This window comes from Mobula birostris, chromosome 8 (assembly GCF_030028105.1).
Source record: "Mobula birostris isolate sMobBir1 chromosome 8, sMobBir1.hap1, whole genome shotgun sequence".
Classification (NCBI taxonomy): Eukaryota; Metazoa; Chordata; class Chondrichthyes; order Myliobatiformes; family Myliobatidae; genus Mobula; species Mobula birostris.
In genome coordinates, this window is record NC_092377.1 from 77,276,707 (window position 1) to 77,293,758 (window position 17,052).

The following is a 17,052-nucleotide window of genomic DNA, read 5'->3' on the forward strand; positions in this document are numbered from 1 at the left end:
AAACATAGAAAATAGGTGCAGGAGTAGGCCATTCGGCCCTTCGAGCCTGCACCGCCATTTATTATGATCATGGCTGATCATCCAACTCAGAACCCTGTACCAGCCTTCCCTTCATACCCCCTGACCCCCGTAGCCACAAGGGCCATATCTAACTCCCTCTTAAATATAGCCAATGAACTGGCCTTAACTGTTTCCTGTGGCAGAGAATTCCACAGATTCACCACTCTCTGTGTGAAGAAGTTTTTCCTAATCTCGGTCCTAAAAGGCTTCCCCTCTATCCTCAAACTGTGACCCCTCGTTCTGGACTTCCCCAACATCGAGAACAATCTTCCTGCATCTAGCCTGTCCAATCCCTTTAGGATCTTATACGTTTCAATCAGATCCCTCCTCAATCTTCTAAATTCCAACGAGTACAAGCCCAGTTCATCCAGTCTTTCTTCATATGAAAGTCCTGCCATCCCAGGAATCAATCTGGTGAACCTTCTTTGTACTCCCTCTATGGCAAGGATGTCTTTCCTCAGATTAGGGGACCAAAACTACATGGGCACACAAATCGCTCCCAAGAATCCTGTTAGTGTTGTCTTCAGCAAGCTTACAAGAGCCTTGAAGCGCAATGTTCCCCAATAAAGGAAGTTAATTTGTCACAGACCAACCTGTAAATATATTAAGCATATGAGGCATCCAGATTATTGCGGGTTACCTGTAAAATATGCCAGCATGCATTTTGGAAGCCAGATGACTGCCAGGAAATATGTAAGTGGATGAAAATCTCTTACCCCTTGCATGTAATGTACACTTAGTAGAGAGAAGCTCATAGTTGCTAAGCTAAAATAGTAAATATTATGAAATAAATGAGCTCGCTTTCATTGGCAATAAATTACTTAAATATAATCATTCTTGAGATCTGTGGTGCATTCTGATTCTCAAAATGACTCTCAGCTTCCCTCTCCTCATCGTCATTTTTATGAGGACATAAAATCAAGTTTGCCAGCAAAAACAAAGACCATAATTTAGAGAAATGAAAGGCTAAATTAATGTGGAGCATTTTATAATGCCCTGAACTTGAATTAATTGATGTATTTTAAAATCAGAGAACCAGAATAAGATATGGAATTACTATGCCCTCGTGAATTATTCTGAATGGTGTCACTGTTAAGTAGAACGAGCAGTACAAAAGCATTGAGTGCATAAAGGACTATTGCCATGCATAGTGGTGACCATAATATTAATTTATTGGGTCTGTAACATGGAAATAATTGGAAGCATAAATTGGGAACAGATGTTCACAGGGAAATGTATGGCAGAAATATGGCAAATGTTCAGGGGGTATTTGCGTGGAGTTCTGCATAGGTATATTCCAATGAGACAGGGAAAGGATGTTAGGGTACAGGAACCATGGTGTACAAAGGCTGTTGAAAATCTAGTTAAGAAGAAAAGAAAAGGTTCAAAAAACTAGGTAATGATAGAGATCTAGAAGACTATAAGGCTATCAGGAAGGAGCTTAAGAATTAAATTAGGAGAGCCAGAAGGGGCCATGAGAAGGCCTTGGCATGCAGGATTAAAGAAAACCCCAAGGCATTCCACAAGTATGTGAAGAGCAAGAGGATAAGACGTCGGAGAATAGGACCAATCAAGTGCAACAGTGGAAAAGTGTGTATGGAACCGGAGGAGATAGCAGAGGTACTTAATGAATACTTTACTTCAGTATTCACTACAGAAAAGGATCTTAGTGATTGTAGGAATGACTTACAGCAGATTGAAAAGCTTGAGCATATAGATATTCAGAAAGAGGATGTGTTGGGGCTTTTGGAAAGCATCCAGCTGGATAAGTTTCTGGGACCAGATGAGATGTACCCCAGGCTACTGTGGGAAGTGAGGGGGGGGATTGCTGATCTTCTGGCAATGATCTTTGCATCATCAAAGGGGATGGGAGAGGTTCTGGAAGATTGGAGGGTTGCAGATGTTGTTCCCTTATTCAAGAAAGGGACTAGGGATTGCCCAGGAAAGTTATAGGTCAGTGAATCTTACTTCAGTGGTTGGTAAGATGATGGAAAGGATCCTGAGGGGCAGGATTTATGAACATTTAGCGAGGCATAATATGATTAGGAATAGTCAGCATGGCTTTGTCAAAGGCAGGTCATGCCTTACAAGCCTGATTCAGTTTTTTGAGGATGTGACTAAACATGTTGATGAAGGTAGAGCAGTAGATGTAGATGTATGGATTTCAGCAAGGCATTTGATAAGGTACCCCATGCAAGGCTTATTGAGAAAATAAGGAGGCATGGGATACAAGGGGACCTTGTATTGTGGATCCAGAATTGGCTTGCCCACAGAAGGCAAAGTGTGGTTGCAGATGGGTCATATTCTGATTGGAGGTTGGTGACCAGTGGTGTGCCTCAGGGATCTGTTCTGGGACCCCTTCTCTTCAGGATTTTTATAAATGACCTGGATGAGGGAGTGGAGGAATGGGTTAGTAAGTTTGCTGATGACACAAAGGTTGGAGGTGTTGTGGATAGTGTTGAGTGCTGTCAGAAATTACAACGGAGCATCGATAGGAAGCAAAACTGAGCTGAGAAGTGGCAGGTGAAGTTCAACCCAGATAAATGTGTGGTGGTTCATTTTGGTAGGTCAAATATGATGGCAGAATAGACTATTAATGGTAAGACTCTTGGTAGTGTGGAGGATCAGAGGAATCTTGGGGTCTGAGTCCATAGAACACTCAAAGCCGTCACGCCGGTTGACTCTGTGTTTAAGAAGGCATATGGTGCATTGGCCTTCTTTAGCCATGGGATTGAGTTTAAGAGCCAAGAGGTAATGTTACAGCTATATAGAACCCTGGTCAGACCCCACTTGGAGTACTGTGCTCAGTTCTGGTTACCTCACTACAGGAAGGATGTGGAAACTATAGAAATGGTGCAGAGGAGATTTACAAGGATGTTGCCTGGATTGGGGAGTATGCCTTACGAGAATAGGTTGAGTGAACTTGGCCTTTTCTCCTTGGAGGGATGGAGGATGAGAGGTGACCTGACTGAGTGTATAAGGTGATGAGACGCATTGATCGTGTGTATAGTCAGAGGCTTTTTCCCAGTCTTGAAATGGCTATCACAAGAGAGAGCACAGTTTTAGGTGCTTGGAAGTAGGTACAGAGGTGATGTCAGGGGTATTTTTTTATGCACAGTAAGTGGAATGGGCTGCGGGCGACGGAGGTGGAGGCAGATATGATAGGGTCTTTTAAGGGACTCCTGGACAGGTACATGGAGCTTAGAAAAAATAGAGGGCTATGGGTAACCAGGTAATTTCTGAAGTAAGTACATGTTCGACACGGCATTGTGGGCTGAAGGGCCTGTATTGTGCTGTAGGTTTTCTATGTTTTTATGTTTCTATAATTATTCAAATTGACAAATGGGAAAATTGCACCAAAAATCTCCTGATAGTTGCCCTGGTTAAATTATGTTATGTCTCCGTTAGAATTATAACCATATAACCATATAACAGTTAAAGCAAGGAAACAGGCCATCTTAGCCCTTCTAGTCCGTGCCGAACTCTTACTCTCACCTAGTCCCACCGACCTGCACTCAGCCCATAACCCTCCATTCCTTTCCTGTCCATATATCTATCCAATTTAACTTTAAACGACAACATCAAACCTGCCTCAACCACTTCATTTATAAAATTGCAAAAATAGAATCTTCCATGAAGCAGTACAATCAGGCATCATTGCTGAAGATAATAATTCCATTTTTCTTTCCTTCCATACTAGAATACTCCTTGGCATAGTTTTTTTAATACGTTAATCATGAACAAACTATTCTAAAAGTGTATCTAATCTTCACATTGTGAGTAACTAGATTTATCTTCTCTGAGCGTTGCTTCTTACTGTATAGAGAGCAACTCAACAGTTTACATCGTCATTGTCCATTAAAATAATTATATTTTTGGCATTATAAAAATGGAAAACTGCATTTCAGAAATTTTGCAGAACTGGAGAGCACCTCTTGTCTGGGTAATTTGGCCACATCGACAATGATATAGAAAAACTTGGTGAAACCCGACTGCGGTAACTGAATGCATGTAAAGATTGTGAAAGATCAGGAAGTAAGGATAAAACACCTACATTTATGTTTTTACCCTTCTCATCCTTTTGCAGTAATACAATGTAATCTTTCTAGATTGACCAGTATCTGGACAAAAACATTAGCAGAAGGATTTGGAAGTTTCCCCTACTTTTTCCAGTCTCATTGGCACAGTACAAGCTTAGGCACTTTGATTGCTGAGAAAGAATGAGTACACATGAAAATAAAAATGTTTGAAATAAGGTTTGTTCATTATTGTTAACTCTGCACTGTAATGTATAGCCTGCAAGTCAAGGGCAAAACTAATTTCTAAAGCCCAGGTAGATTCTGTTCAATAATTTCTCTTAGTTTTTATTGAACGGTAAGAATAATAAATAGTGAAAAGTGGTATTCATGTTTTGGAAATAAACTGAAATTGCAAATGTAGGTGTTACCACCTACAAATAATAAATTTAATTACACCTACTCCTTGAGTGTTATCAATGTGTATGGTTTAGGATGGAGGTATGAAAATCAACAGGGGCCTACCAGCCCAACAGATCCACAGCAGATGCCATTTCATTGGCTCTTCACCCAACACTGGAACATCTGGGCAGCAAAGATGCATACGTCAGGATGAACTTTATCGGTTACAGCTTGGCATTCAATAGTATCTTCCCCACAAAACTAATCCATAAACTTCAAGATGTTGGCTTCAATCCCTCCTTATGCAGTAGATCCTCAAATTTCATACTTACAGACCCCAGTAAGTTCAGATTGACAACAATGTCACCTCTACAATCTCCATCAGTACAGGTGCACCACAAGGCTGTATGTTTTTAACCCCCTGCTTTACATGCTGTTTGCTTATGACTGTGAGGCTAAATAACACAGCAAACTTAAATTTGGCATTCAGCACATGGGATGTCCTCTTTTAATTTGCCAATTTTGGTATTCTCTGCCACTCTTCCCTTAGCAAAAAGTTGATGTTGGGGTTTCTGCGGTCAAAGATCTCATCTGACATTGCAAGAAGAAATGGACTAGGGCAAGGGAGATTTTGTTAGCTTCTACGCGGAAGGCTGAAAGAAAGGCTAACCAGAAGAGAAGACAGAGCCAGTTTTGCAGCCTGAGCAACTGGTCTGGATATCAACTCGGGATTTGTCTCTCCGAGTGGAGTCTAGGGGACATTGACAAACTTATGTGAATGTGTGGTGGAGAGTATATTGACTGTCTATAGCACAGCCTGGTATGGAAGCACTGATGCCCTTTAATAGAAAATCCTACAAAAAATACTGGATATGGCCCAGTCCATCATGGGTAAAGAGCTACCCACTATTGAGCATATCCATACAAAGTGTTGTTGCAGGAAAGCAGCATCCATCATCCAGGGAGAACTGTCTAATCCATTCAGACACTCCTGGGCACTTGGATTCAACCAAGTGAACATTCTCTCTGCTGTCTTATGAATATTAACATCCTCCCTTAAAGGAGAAGATCTAAATTGCACCAAGTACTCTCAAAGTTCTCTCATTAGTCTACTCTCTGAAAGTAGAGAATAGTGGCTGGTGGGACTTCTTCTGCCAGGACGTCTCTGACTGGTGGTGTTCTGCAGGGATCCATATTGGGACCTCTGCTGTTTGTGATGCACATAAATCAACTGGATGAAAAATAGATGTAAGTTTGTAAATGATACAAAGATGATACAAAGATTAGTGTCATTGTGGATGGTGTAGATGTCTTTCAAAGGGGGTAGCAGGATATCGAACATTTCCATATATGTGCAGAGAAATACCAGGTGGAATTCAGGAAATCAAATGTAAAAAGAGAGTACATTTCTACAGAATGGCTACAACGTGAAAGAAATCATTCGGGCCTTTAAAAGGGCTGACAGAAAAACCAGGAAACCTAACAACAAGGCGGAACCTATTGCTACTGCCTGCCTTCTCTATATTTCCATGATTTCTGGAAGGATCACCAGGATCCTGAAGAAATACCAGATTAATACCATCCACAAGCCCATAAGGAAGTTCAAGTCACAACTCATGTGGGTCAAAGATGACCTGGGACTCAGGCTGTTTGGCGTTTACAGAATTCCCTATGAATGCGGAGCAACGTATATCAACCAGACGGGACACACAAGGAGCACAGGAAGGGTATCCGTTTTGGGTGACCCAGAGACATCGGCAGTAGCAGAACATTGCATTTGCAATGGCCATGGGATTGACTTTGATGGCACAAAACTACTGGTTATGTTGCAGCTCTTTTTAAATCCTCATTAGGCTGCATCAAGAGTATCACATTCAATTCTGGTCATCCTATGTAGGAAGGATGTTGAGGCTTTGGAGAGGGTGAGAGGAGGTTTACCAAGATGCTGTCTGGATTAGAGAGAGTGAGATGTGGTTTACCAATATGTTGTCTATTAGAGGAGGGGGTGACAGAAGGTTTACCAGGATGGTGTCTAGATTAGAGAAGTGAGGGGAGGTTTATCAAGACGTTGTCTGGATTAGAGCAAGGGGTGAGAGGAGGTTTACCAATATGCTGTCTGAATTAGAGAGGGTGAGGGGAGGTTTACCAGGATGCAGCCTGGATTAGAGGAGAGGGTGAGAACTGGTTTACTAAGATACTGTTTGGATTAGCAGACATAGACTATAAGGAGATGTTGGACAAATTTTCCTCGAACAGCAGAGGCTGGGGGTGGGGTGGGATGAAGGTGATCTATGAAAGCTAAAGAAGGCAACCAGTGTATTCTTCCTAGTTTGAAATGTCAAATACCAGAGGGCATGCATTTCAGAAGAGAGAGGGTAATTTCATAGGAGATGTGAGGGGCAAGTTTTTTAGACAGAGGGTAGTGGGTACCTGGAATGCATTGTCTGGTGTAGTGGTGGAGGCAAGTAAGACTGAGGGTAATTCAAGAGTTCCTTAGATAGGCACATGAAAGTACAGGGAATTGAAGGATACCGACATTGTATAGGCCAAAGGAATTAGTTTAGTTGGTCATTTGCTTACTAATTTAGTTAGCTCAGGATGGCATGTGGCACTAAAGTGCCTGTTCCTGTGCTATACAGTCCTATGTTCTATGATGTAGGTTGCAAGAACAGAGCCTCCAGCACTTATTCCTGTGTTATCCTATTTAGTACAGCTCTCTAACATAAAAATGATTCATTTCACACTGTTCTTCCATTCTGGCTCTTAACGGGTCCTCAATCTAGCTAATAACTTTCCATCAATATTATGGGCCCCTGTCTGTATATTGACCTCTATGTGCCAACTTAACGAATTTCTTTTTGGAAGATCAAATTTCCTCGTCAGAATGATAATTATAATCTTGAAGTTGCTTCCCCAAAATGTACAGTAACAGACTCTTTGAAATAAATGAATGAGGAAGAAAGGAATTGTAGGTTATGTTGATGGAGAAAGGAGTGCAGGAGAAGGATTGTGTGGAGAGAGGAAAACAGTTTCAGTCCTTGAGTGCCTTGCAAAACTATTAAGAGCAGCTGGAGAAAAAAATTCTAGTAGGCCTTGAGATTTTCAGTTTTAACATACAAAGCCTAAGACACAGACCCAAGTAGTTACTTAGAAAACTTACTTTTTATTTTATTTTACCAATAAAACTCCAAGACAGCAATAAATGTCAACCATACAGAATTCACATTTTCATTTTGTTGTATTAATAACGCTGCCAATGGTCTTCAGAAAGTTCGTACAGGCTATTGACTGAACCATCTTCTCCATAATTGTGGGTCATTGGTGTAAAAGCCTGGAGGAGTAAAATAATCAGAAGCTGACTAAAAGCAAAAAAGCAATTTGTAACTCCAGGAAGAAAAATTAAGGTTATGTTGAAGAAATAAAGAAAAGTATAAAATTATATAAAAACTGTTCTGATGAAGTGGCTTTTACCTGAAACATCAACTCTTTTGAACTTCCCACAGACGTGGCCTATGTTACTGGCTAATACCTGCATTTTCTGCCTTTAGGTTTCCACTATCTGCCGTTTTCTTCTGATTAGAACTTTGCTCAGCAGCCAATCTGGATATCGGAAGTTTCGACAGGAAGGGACTCCAATCAGGCCCACTGCATGAGGATAAAAGGCAGGAGCTGTTCATGGCAGTGTAATGGAGCTTTGATCAGCAGCCAATCGGCGTTTGGGGTTGAAGCAAATTAAGGAATGTCAGGAGAAAGCGCAGCAACCATTATCGCAGTGGCCATCATCAGAGCGGACATGGTCAGAGTGGTGACCTTAAGGCTTTGGCTCTTCGAGTCTTCAGCCAAGAGAGGATTTACTCAGAGAAAGCAAAGGAAAAAATGCTCAAGTTTTTCCCTTCTCTTCTTGATATCTGCTCAGCTAGGACAGAAGAGATGCCAAGCGGGATGATGAACTGGAGGGGGACTAATATCCGAGGAGGAAGGTTTGTTAATGCTGCACAGTAGAGTTTAAACTAGAGTTGCACGGGGATGGGAACCAGAGTGCAGAACAGTTACCAGAGAAGTTGCGGGAGCAGACATTTGTAAGACCTCAAACCAAGTTAGGAATCAAAAGGTTGTGCATGGTGCGACAAAATTGGAAAGCATGAATACAGATTTGAAAGTGTATTTGAATGTGTGCAGTATACAGAATAAGGTAGCTGAACTTGCATCACAGTTGCAGATTGGCAGGTATGAAGTAGGTATCACTGAATCATGGCTGAAGGAAGACTATAGCTGGGAGCTTAATATCCAAGGGTACACTGTGTATCAAAAAGGCAGGCAGGAAGGCAGAGGGGCACGGATAAAGCAGTGATTGAATGGCAGGAGGCAAAGAGTGAGAATAAACGGAGCCTTTTCTGGTTGGCTGCTATTGAGTAGTGGTGTTCCACAAGGGTCTGTGTTGGGACAAATTCTTTTTACGTTTTATGTCAATGATTTGGATGGTGCCTTTGTTACAAAGTTTGCAGATGATGTGAAGATAGGTGAAGAGCCAGGTAGTTTTGAGGAAGTAAAAAGCTACAGAACGTCTTAGACAAATTAGGGGAATAGGCAAAGAAAAGGCAGATGGAATACAGTGTTCGGAAGTGTATGGCCATGCACTTTGGTAAAAGAAATGAAAGGGCTGACTATTTTCTAAACAGAGAGAAAATGCAAAAATATGAGATGCAAAGGGACTTGGGAGTCCTTGTGCAGGATTCCCTAAAGGGTAATTTGCAAGTTGAGTCTGTGATGAGGACTGCAAATACAATGTTAGCATTCATTTCAAGAGGACTATAACATAAAAGCAAAGATGTAATGTTGAAACTTTATATAACACTGGTGAGGCCTCTCTTGGAGTATTGTGAGCAAGTTTGGACTCCGTATCTTAGAAAGAATGTGCTGAAACTGGAGAGGTTTCAAAGGAGGTTCACAAAAATGATTCCAAGATTTAATGGCTTGTCATATAAAGAACATTTAGACCATAAAACAGTAAAACCATAAGACATAGAAGCAGAATTAACCATTCAGCCCATTGAGTCTGCTCCACCATTCCATCATGGCTGATCCCACTCAGCCCCATACACCCACCTTCTCACCATATCCTTTGACGACTCAGGACCGAAATTTAGAAGAATGAAGGGTAACCTCATTGAAAACCATTGAATAGTGAACAGCCTTGATAGACTGCGTGTGGAGAGGATGTTTCCTATGGTGGGAGAGTCTAAGACTAGAGGACACTGCCTCAGAATAGAGGGGTGTCCTTTTAGAATGGAGTTGAGGAGGAATCTCTTTAGCCAGAGAGTAGTGAATCTGTGGAATTCTTTGCCACAGGCGGCTGTGGAGACAAAGTATTTATGTATATTTAAGACAGAGGTTAATAGATTCTTGATTGGTCAGGGCATGAAGGGATACAGGGAGAAGGCAGGAGACTGGGGCTGAGAGAAAAATTGGATCAGTCATGATGAAATGCAGAGCAGGCACAATGGGCCAAATGGCTTAATTCTGCGCCTATATCTTTTGTTCTTTTGTTCTTATGTTCTTATTTTCAATGGAAAAATATGAACAGGATTAGATTACTCAGTCAAGTCAAGTCTGAGTACATTTCTTATCAAAGTATGTATACTTTATTCAACCTTGAGCTTTGTCTTCTTATAGGCAGCTACAAAGATACCCAATAGATTTTAGATTATGAGGACACTCAGTCCTCGTTTATTGTAATTTAGAAACACATTAAAAAATGATACAATGTTCCTCCAGAAAGATATCACAGAAACATAGGACAAACCAAGGCTAAAGCTGACAAAACCGCATAATTATAACATATAGTTACAACAGTGCAAAGCAGTACCATAATTTGATAAAGAGCAGACCATGGGCACGGTAAAAAAAAGTCTCAAGTCCCGATAGCCTCATCATCTCACGCAGATGGTAGAAGGGAGAAACTCTTCCTGCCATGAAGTTCCAGGTGCTGCAAACTTGCCTATGCATTGGAATTACCCGACCGCAGCTGACTCTGAGTCCGTCCGAAAACTTCGAGCCTCCGACCAGCCCTCCGACACCGAGCGCTGAGCACCATCTCTGCCAAGCGCTTCGATCCCACCCTGGCCGCCGAGCAACAAGCAAAGCCTTCCCCTCCCGAGACTCTGGATCACACAGTAGCAGTGGCAGCGAAACAGGCATTTCAGAAGTTTCACAGATGTTCCTCCATGCTCTCACATCTGTCTCCATCAAATCAGGATTGTGCACGGCATCCTACTTGACAGATAACAGATATTATTCACCGGAGTGGCTGTTGCAAGCTGCGTCGTGCCACCATCTTCTCCTCCCTCCTTTAGAACCCATTAAAACGAAAGAAGACCATCAAATACCCAAAATGCAAAGAAAAAAAGAAGAAAAAACTGTGCACACAATAAAAATAAGCAAATAGGTTTCAGTTCTGATGTTCACAAAAGTGAGTCCACACTGTAACAGTTGCAGGCCACAGCCACAGTTAGGTGCAGAGACAAGCTGAAGTTCAGCACAGAGATGAGTAAACCTTGCAGAGCAGCGATTTGAACCAACCGTGCCTTGCCTCAGGCCTCAATACCCTGTCCTTTTCAATCTGGCCTGGTACTTAAATTGTCCAGAAGTTGCTCTCAGACCCAGACCTTGTTTCTTTGATGTGCTCTTGGGCCACCTCAAGTTATTCAACTTTTCCAATACAGCTCAGTATTTAAATCAATCAATATTTGGGTCTTTCCTCACTCTCAGGCCCGGGTCTGGGCCCTGCAGCCTCAACTCTGCATCATCTCTGCTCACATCGGTTCTGTCAAATGGAATTGCCTCCAAGTTCGCTCCAGGGATGGCCAAACACTGGCTCGTTTCCTGCTCTCCAGCCAGGACCCCATTGCCTTAATGCAGCCCGTACACAGCACACCACAGCCGTCCTGCACATCTGAGACTTCAGTTCCCACTACAAAAATGCCAGGTCATACAGGCACTTCAAAAGCCCAACTCTGACAGGGAAGTTACAGGCTATTGTTTGCAGTGATTGTTTAGACGAAATAGTGTAATTAATGAAATATTTAGTTGTTTTCTTTGTTTCATTTGCCACCAGCAAGCAGTCACTGAGCTTCACCAGTGCCATCTTAAGCCAGTATCTGCAATATAGCTTGAAGTTCTATCACAGGGTCATTTTCCTGCTTTCTTCCTACACCCCATCATACTTTTGCCTGAAAACTTATCTTCTCCTTCGATGTTTTCAGTGATGGGAATTTTCCAACTTTCTGTGGTAAGATATTCATCACCCTGTGAGTGGTGAACTTACTGTATACATGCTCAAGACGGCATGCACAAAAAATTTGTTGCCACCACAGTATATATTGTTGTCACCTAATCTTTTAAACCACACTCATTATAAACAGATACACAATGATTATCTCTATTGCGAAATGAAGCACTAAATGATTTTTTTACCACCTGAGGGCAGGGAAACATTTTCACAGGAAACATCTCACGCCGGCTTGATGCTACCAAGGTGGTTGTGAGAACACATGACATTGAAAGATATGTTTGAAATCCTCAGAGAACTGATGTGTATATCAGTATTCAGATAGTAAATAATTGGGCCAATTACCATTGGCTTTGCTCTTATATTTTTTTCTGTTGTTTGTGAGTAAGCACTGGATACTCAGTAATAATAATGGTAAATAATTAATGTTGTTTAGTGCCTCCATGAATATTTATATTTTCACAATAAACATCTTAATAGGGAATACTACGTTAAATTCATCAGTGAAATATTTTAAAATTGTGTTTGTCTTTTTCATCTTGTTCATAATGTCAGGCACACCAGCAAAGATTAATATTAATAATTTTTGTACAGGTTTTCTAAAATGCTTTATTTATTTCAGTCTGTCACTGTCATACTTTTATGTACAGTAAAACAATCAATGCACCTAAACAAACAACAGGACTCGTCTTTTTCCTAATAAAGTCCAAAGTTTAAGTAAATTTATTATCAAAGTACATATATGGCACCATATACAACCCTGAGATTCATTCATGATTATTGTTACTAATTCAATAATCAATGAGTTAGATATGGCCCTTGTGGCTACGGGGGTCAGGGGGTATGGAGGGAAGGCTGGGGCGGTGTTCTGAGTTGGATGATCAGCCATGATCATAATAAATGGCGGTGCAGGCTCGAAGGGCCGAATGGCCTACTCCTGCACCTATTTTCTATGTTTCTATGTTTCTATGATAATCTTTACTCAAAATTACTATGGTGTACAAGAGAATTTTTTTAGAAGATGATCACCAGTTTGGGCACACAGTCTCTAAAAGGTTTGCCACTCTTATAGTTCTAAATCTTCATTGAATCCCCCCTGTCAAGGCATGCCAGTGTTTTACATATTTTATTGAGATATTTTATCATTGCTCTAAGCTCTAGCAAATACAGGCCTTGTCAATGTCAGTCTCTCATAAAACAGCCCCACCATCACAGGTGAAATATTGTTGCATTCCCTTTTAACGAGCATTTTCATTCTTTGGTTAAAGGAAACCAACACAGTATAAAACATTCTACTGTAGTCTTTCCAAGGTCTTGAAGTTATTCTGTGATTTCTGGAAGAGAAGCTTGACAGATGCCTCCAAAGCACACACAAATAAACAAAACCACTCTCATATTCTGGAGCTGGACAGACATTGCAAACAAAAACATGATCTACAATGAGAACGCAAGAGGAAGATGAAGATGAGAATATCATTGACGATTTTATGAAGGCAATGATACATTGGTGGACATTGTTGGATCAAATAGATGCACCCCAACTGAGCAAGTGCCTGCACTGACACACTGCTGCACACACATACCAGCTTTACAACGTGATTGTGCCAGAGCATTCTGACAATTATCTGTGATGCACGATCGAGCGATTTAAGAAGTCATTACGCTTTATTAAAGGCTCAGTAAGTGTTCAGTATGTGGTTTCATGGCCAGAAAATAAAAGACCTTAAGAAATAAGATGCACAAGCAGAATTAGGCCATTCAGCCAATTGAGTCTGTGCCGCCATTCCATGATGGCTGATTTATTAACCCTCTCAACCCCATTCTCCTGCCTTCTCCCTATAAATGTTGACACTCTGACCAAGCAAGAACCTATCAACCACCACTTTAAATATACCCAATGACTTGGCCTCCACAATCATCTGTGGCAATGAATTCCACAGATTCGCCACCTCTGGCTAAAGAAACTCCTCCTCATCTCTATTCTAAATGGACACCCCTCTACTCCTAGGCTATGCCTTCTGGTCCTAGACTCACCCATTATAGAAAATATCCTCTCCCCATCCACTCTATCTAACTCTTTCAATGTTCAATAGATTTTAATAATTTCTCTCCTCATTCTTCCAAGCTTCAGTGAGTACAGGCTCGGAGCCACCAAGTACTCCTCAAACATTAACCCTTTCATTCCGACAATCATTCTCGTGAATCTCCTCTGGACCATCTCCAATAGCAGCACATCTTTTCCAAGATAAAGGGTGTAAAACCGATCACAATACTCCATGTGTGTTATGACCAGTACCCTATAAGTCTTAGCATTAAATCTTTACTTTTTTTTATATTCTAGTCCTCTCGAAATGAATACTAACATTGCATTTGCCTTCCTTACCGCCAGCTCAACATGCAAGTTAACCTTTAGGGAATCCTGTACGAGTGAGGGAGCAACATCTTGCAGGACGGGAGCTACAGGTATTTGAAAACTGCAAGTCAGGTCCAGAGTGAATCTCATTTGAGTCAATAAAAATAAAAGGAAGTATAAGTGGAACAGCCATTGTTGGAGTGCCATTGTTAGCGTGGTGCAGTTTTAGAGTGATCTGGCTTTGGTTTGACAGTCTTGGGTGAGAATAGGCTTGGACAAAGACAAGTGAAGGTTCTAAGCAAATTTCCAGTAAGGTTTTTTTTCCTGTTAGTAAATAGTTAGTGTGCTGAGAATGTGTCCAGAGTTAGTGATATGTTCCTTGTGTGAGATGTGGGAACTTTGGGAGACCTCCAGCCTTACAACTTACAACTACAACTGCATGAAGAGCACTGATCTGTAGCTCCTTAGGGACCGTGTTAAGGAACTGGAGCTGCAGCTCAATGAACTTTGGCTCATACAGGAGAACAAGGAGGTGATAGATAGGACCTACAGGGAGGTAGTCACCCCTAAATTGTTGGAGGCAGGTACCTGGGTTACTGTCAAGAGAGGGAAAAATAATAGGCAGTCAATGGAGAGTACCACTGTGGCCACTCCCCTCAATAATAAGTAGAGTATACTGTTTTGAATACAGCTGTGGGGGGTGGTGGATGACCTACTAGGGAGAAGCCACAGTCAGTACGTCTCTGGCACTAAGTCTGGCTCTGTGGCTCAAAAGGGTAGGAGGGAGAAGAAGAGTGAAGTAATGATAGGGGATTCCATAGTTAGGTAAGCAGACATAAGATTCCATGTAAGTGATAAAGACACCAAGATGCTTCAAATTTCAAAGTTCAAAGTACATTTATTATCAAAGTACATATTGTATTTGCCACCATACACAACCAAAGATTCATTTTCTTGTGGGCATGCTCAGTAAATCCAATAGCCATAATAGAATCAATGAAAGACTGCACCCAACTGAATGGGCAACCATTGTGCCAAAGGCAATAAACTTTGCAAATACAAAAAAAAGAAATAATAATAATAAATAAATAAGCAAACAGTATTGCTAACATGAGATGAAGAGTCCTTGAAAGAGTGTGAAGTTATCCTCTCTCATTCAAGAGCTTGATGGCTGAGGGGCAATAACTGTTCCTGAACTGGTGGTATGAGTTCTGAGGCTCCTGTACCTTACTCCTGATGTCAGCAATGAGAAAAGAGTAAGAACTAGGTGGGGGTGGAGGCTGATGATGGATATCCTGCAGCATAACGATGTAGATATGTTCAGTGGTGGGGAGGGCTTTACCCATGATGGACTGGGTCATATCCACTACCTCTTGTTGGATTTCCCATTGAAGGGCATTGGTGTTTCCATGCCAGGCTGTGATGCAGCCAGTCAATATACTCTCCACGACACATGTATGGAACTTTGTCAAATTTTTAGATGTCATTGCAAGTCTTCACAAACTTCTAAGGAAGCCGAGGCTCCGCCGTGCTTTCTTTGTAATTGCACTTATGTGCAAGGCCCAGGAGATAAATGATTCTCAGAAATGATTAACTCCATAGAATTTGAAGTTTCTAACTCTCTCCACCTCCGACTGCACAGTGGGGACTGGCTCATGGGCTTCCGGTTTCCTCCTCGTGACCTCAACTCCTTGGCCTGCTGACTTTAAGAGGTTGTTCTTGTGGCACCATCCTGTCAGGTTTTCAATCTGTCTCTTATATGCTGATTCATCACCGCTTTTGATTCAGCCAACAGCAGTCAGCAAACTTGGATAGGATTATGCCAACCAGGGCCGGAGTCAGGGATGTCTCAGATCAGGTTCACAGCATTCTAAAGGGGAAGGGTGAACCGCCGGCAGTTGTGGTACATATTGGTAAGAAATGTGAAGAGAGATTTTAGGGAGCTAGGTAGAAAGCTGAAAATCAGAAGATCCAGGGTAGTAATCTCTGAATTGCTGCCTGTGCCACATGCCAGTGAGGGTAAGAATCAGATGAGTGTGTGGCTGAGGAATTGGTGCAGGGAGCAGGGCTTCAGATTTCTGGATCATTGAGATCTCCTCTGGGGAAGATATGACTTGTACAAAAAAGGATAAGTTACATCTAAACTTGAGGAGGACCAATATCCTTGCGGGCAGGTTTACTAGAGCTGTTGGGGAAGTTTTAAACTAAGTTTGCAGGGAGATGGGAACTGGAATGATAGTGCTGAGGATGGGGCAGCTGGTGTACAAGTAGATGTGGTGTGTTATGACACTGTGAGGAAGGACAGGCAGGTGGTAAGGCAAAATTGCAGTCAGTAGGATGAGTTGAATTGTAATATGGGAGCAAAATCAAAAATCTTACAGGACTGAAGGTGCTATATTTGAATACATGCAGTATATGGGATAAGGTAAATGATCTTGCAGTACAACTAGAGATTGGCAGGTACGATGTTGTGGGCGTCACTGAGTTGTGGCTGAAAGAAGATTATAGCTGAGAGCTTAACATCCAAGGATACACCTTGCATTGAAAGGAATGGCAGGTAGGCAGAGAGGGTGGGGTTGCTCTGTCGGCAAAATATGAGATCAATTCATTAGAAAGAGGTGACGTAGGATCAGATGATATAGAGTCCTTGTGGGTTAAAAAACTCCATGAGAAAAAAGACCCTGATGGGAGTTACATACAGGCATCTGGACAGCAGCTAGGATGGGATGTACAGATTACAACAGGAAATAGAAAAGCAATGTAAAAAGGATGATTATGAAAGTCATAGGGGGTTTTAATAGACAGTAGACTGGGAAGATCAGGTTGGTACGGGATCCCAAAAGAATGAATTTGAAGAATGCCTACGAGATGGCTTTTCAGAGCAGCTTGTGGCTGAGCCCACATGGAAAAGGCAATTTTGGATTGGGTGTTGT

General features: G+C 41.7%; 1 long non-coding RNA gene across 1 annotated transcript in view; it reads right to left on the bottom strand.

The window, feature by feature from the left end:
• Positions 1-7,751: 7,751 nt before the first annotated feature.
• LOC140202219 (uncharacterized) overlaps positions 7,752-17,052 on the bottom strand; it is a 51,614-nt gene continuing 42,313 nt past the window's right edge. Inside the window, exon 3 of the long non-coding RNA XR_011887039.1 lies at positions 7,752-7,809. This is a non-coding gene — a long non-coding RNA (uncharacterized lncRNA). The remainder of the gene's footprint in view (positions 7,810-17,052) is intronic.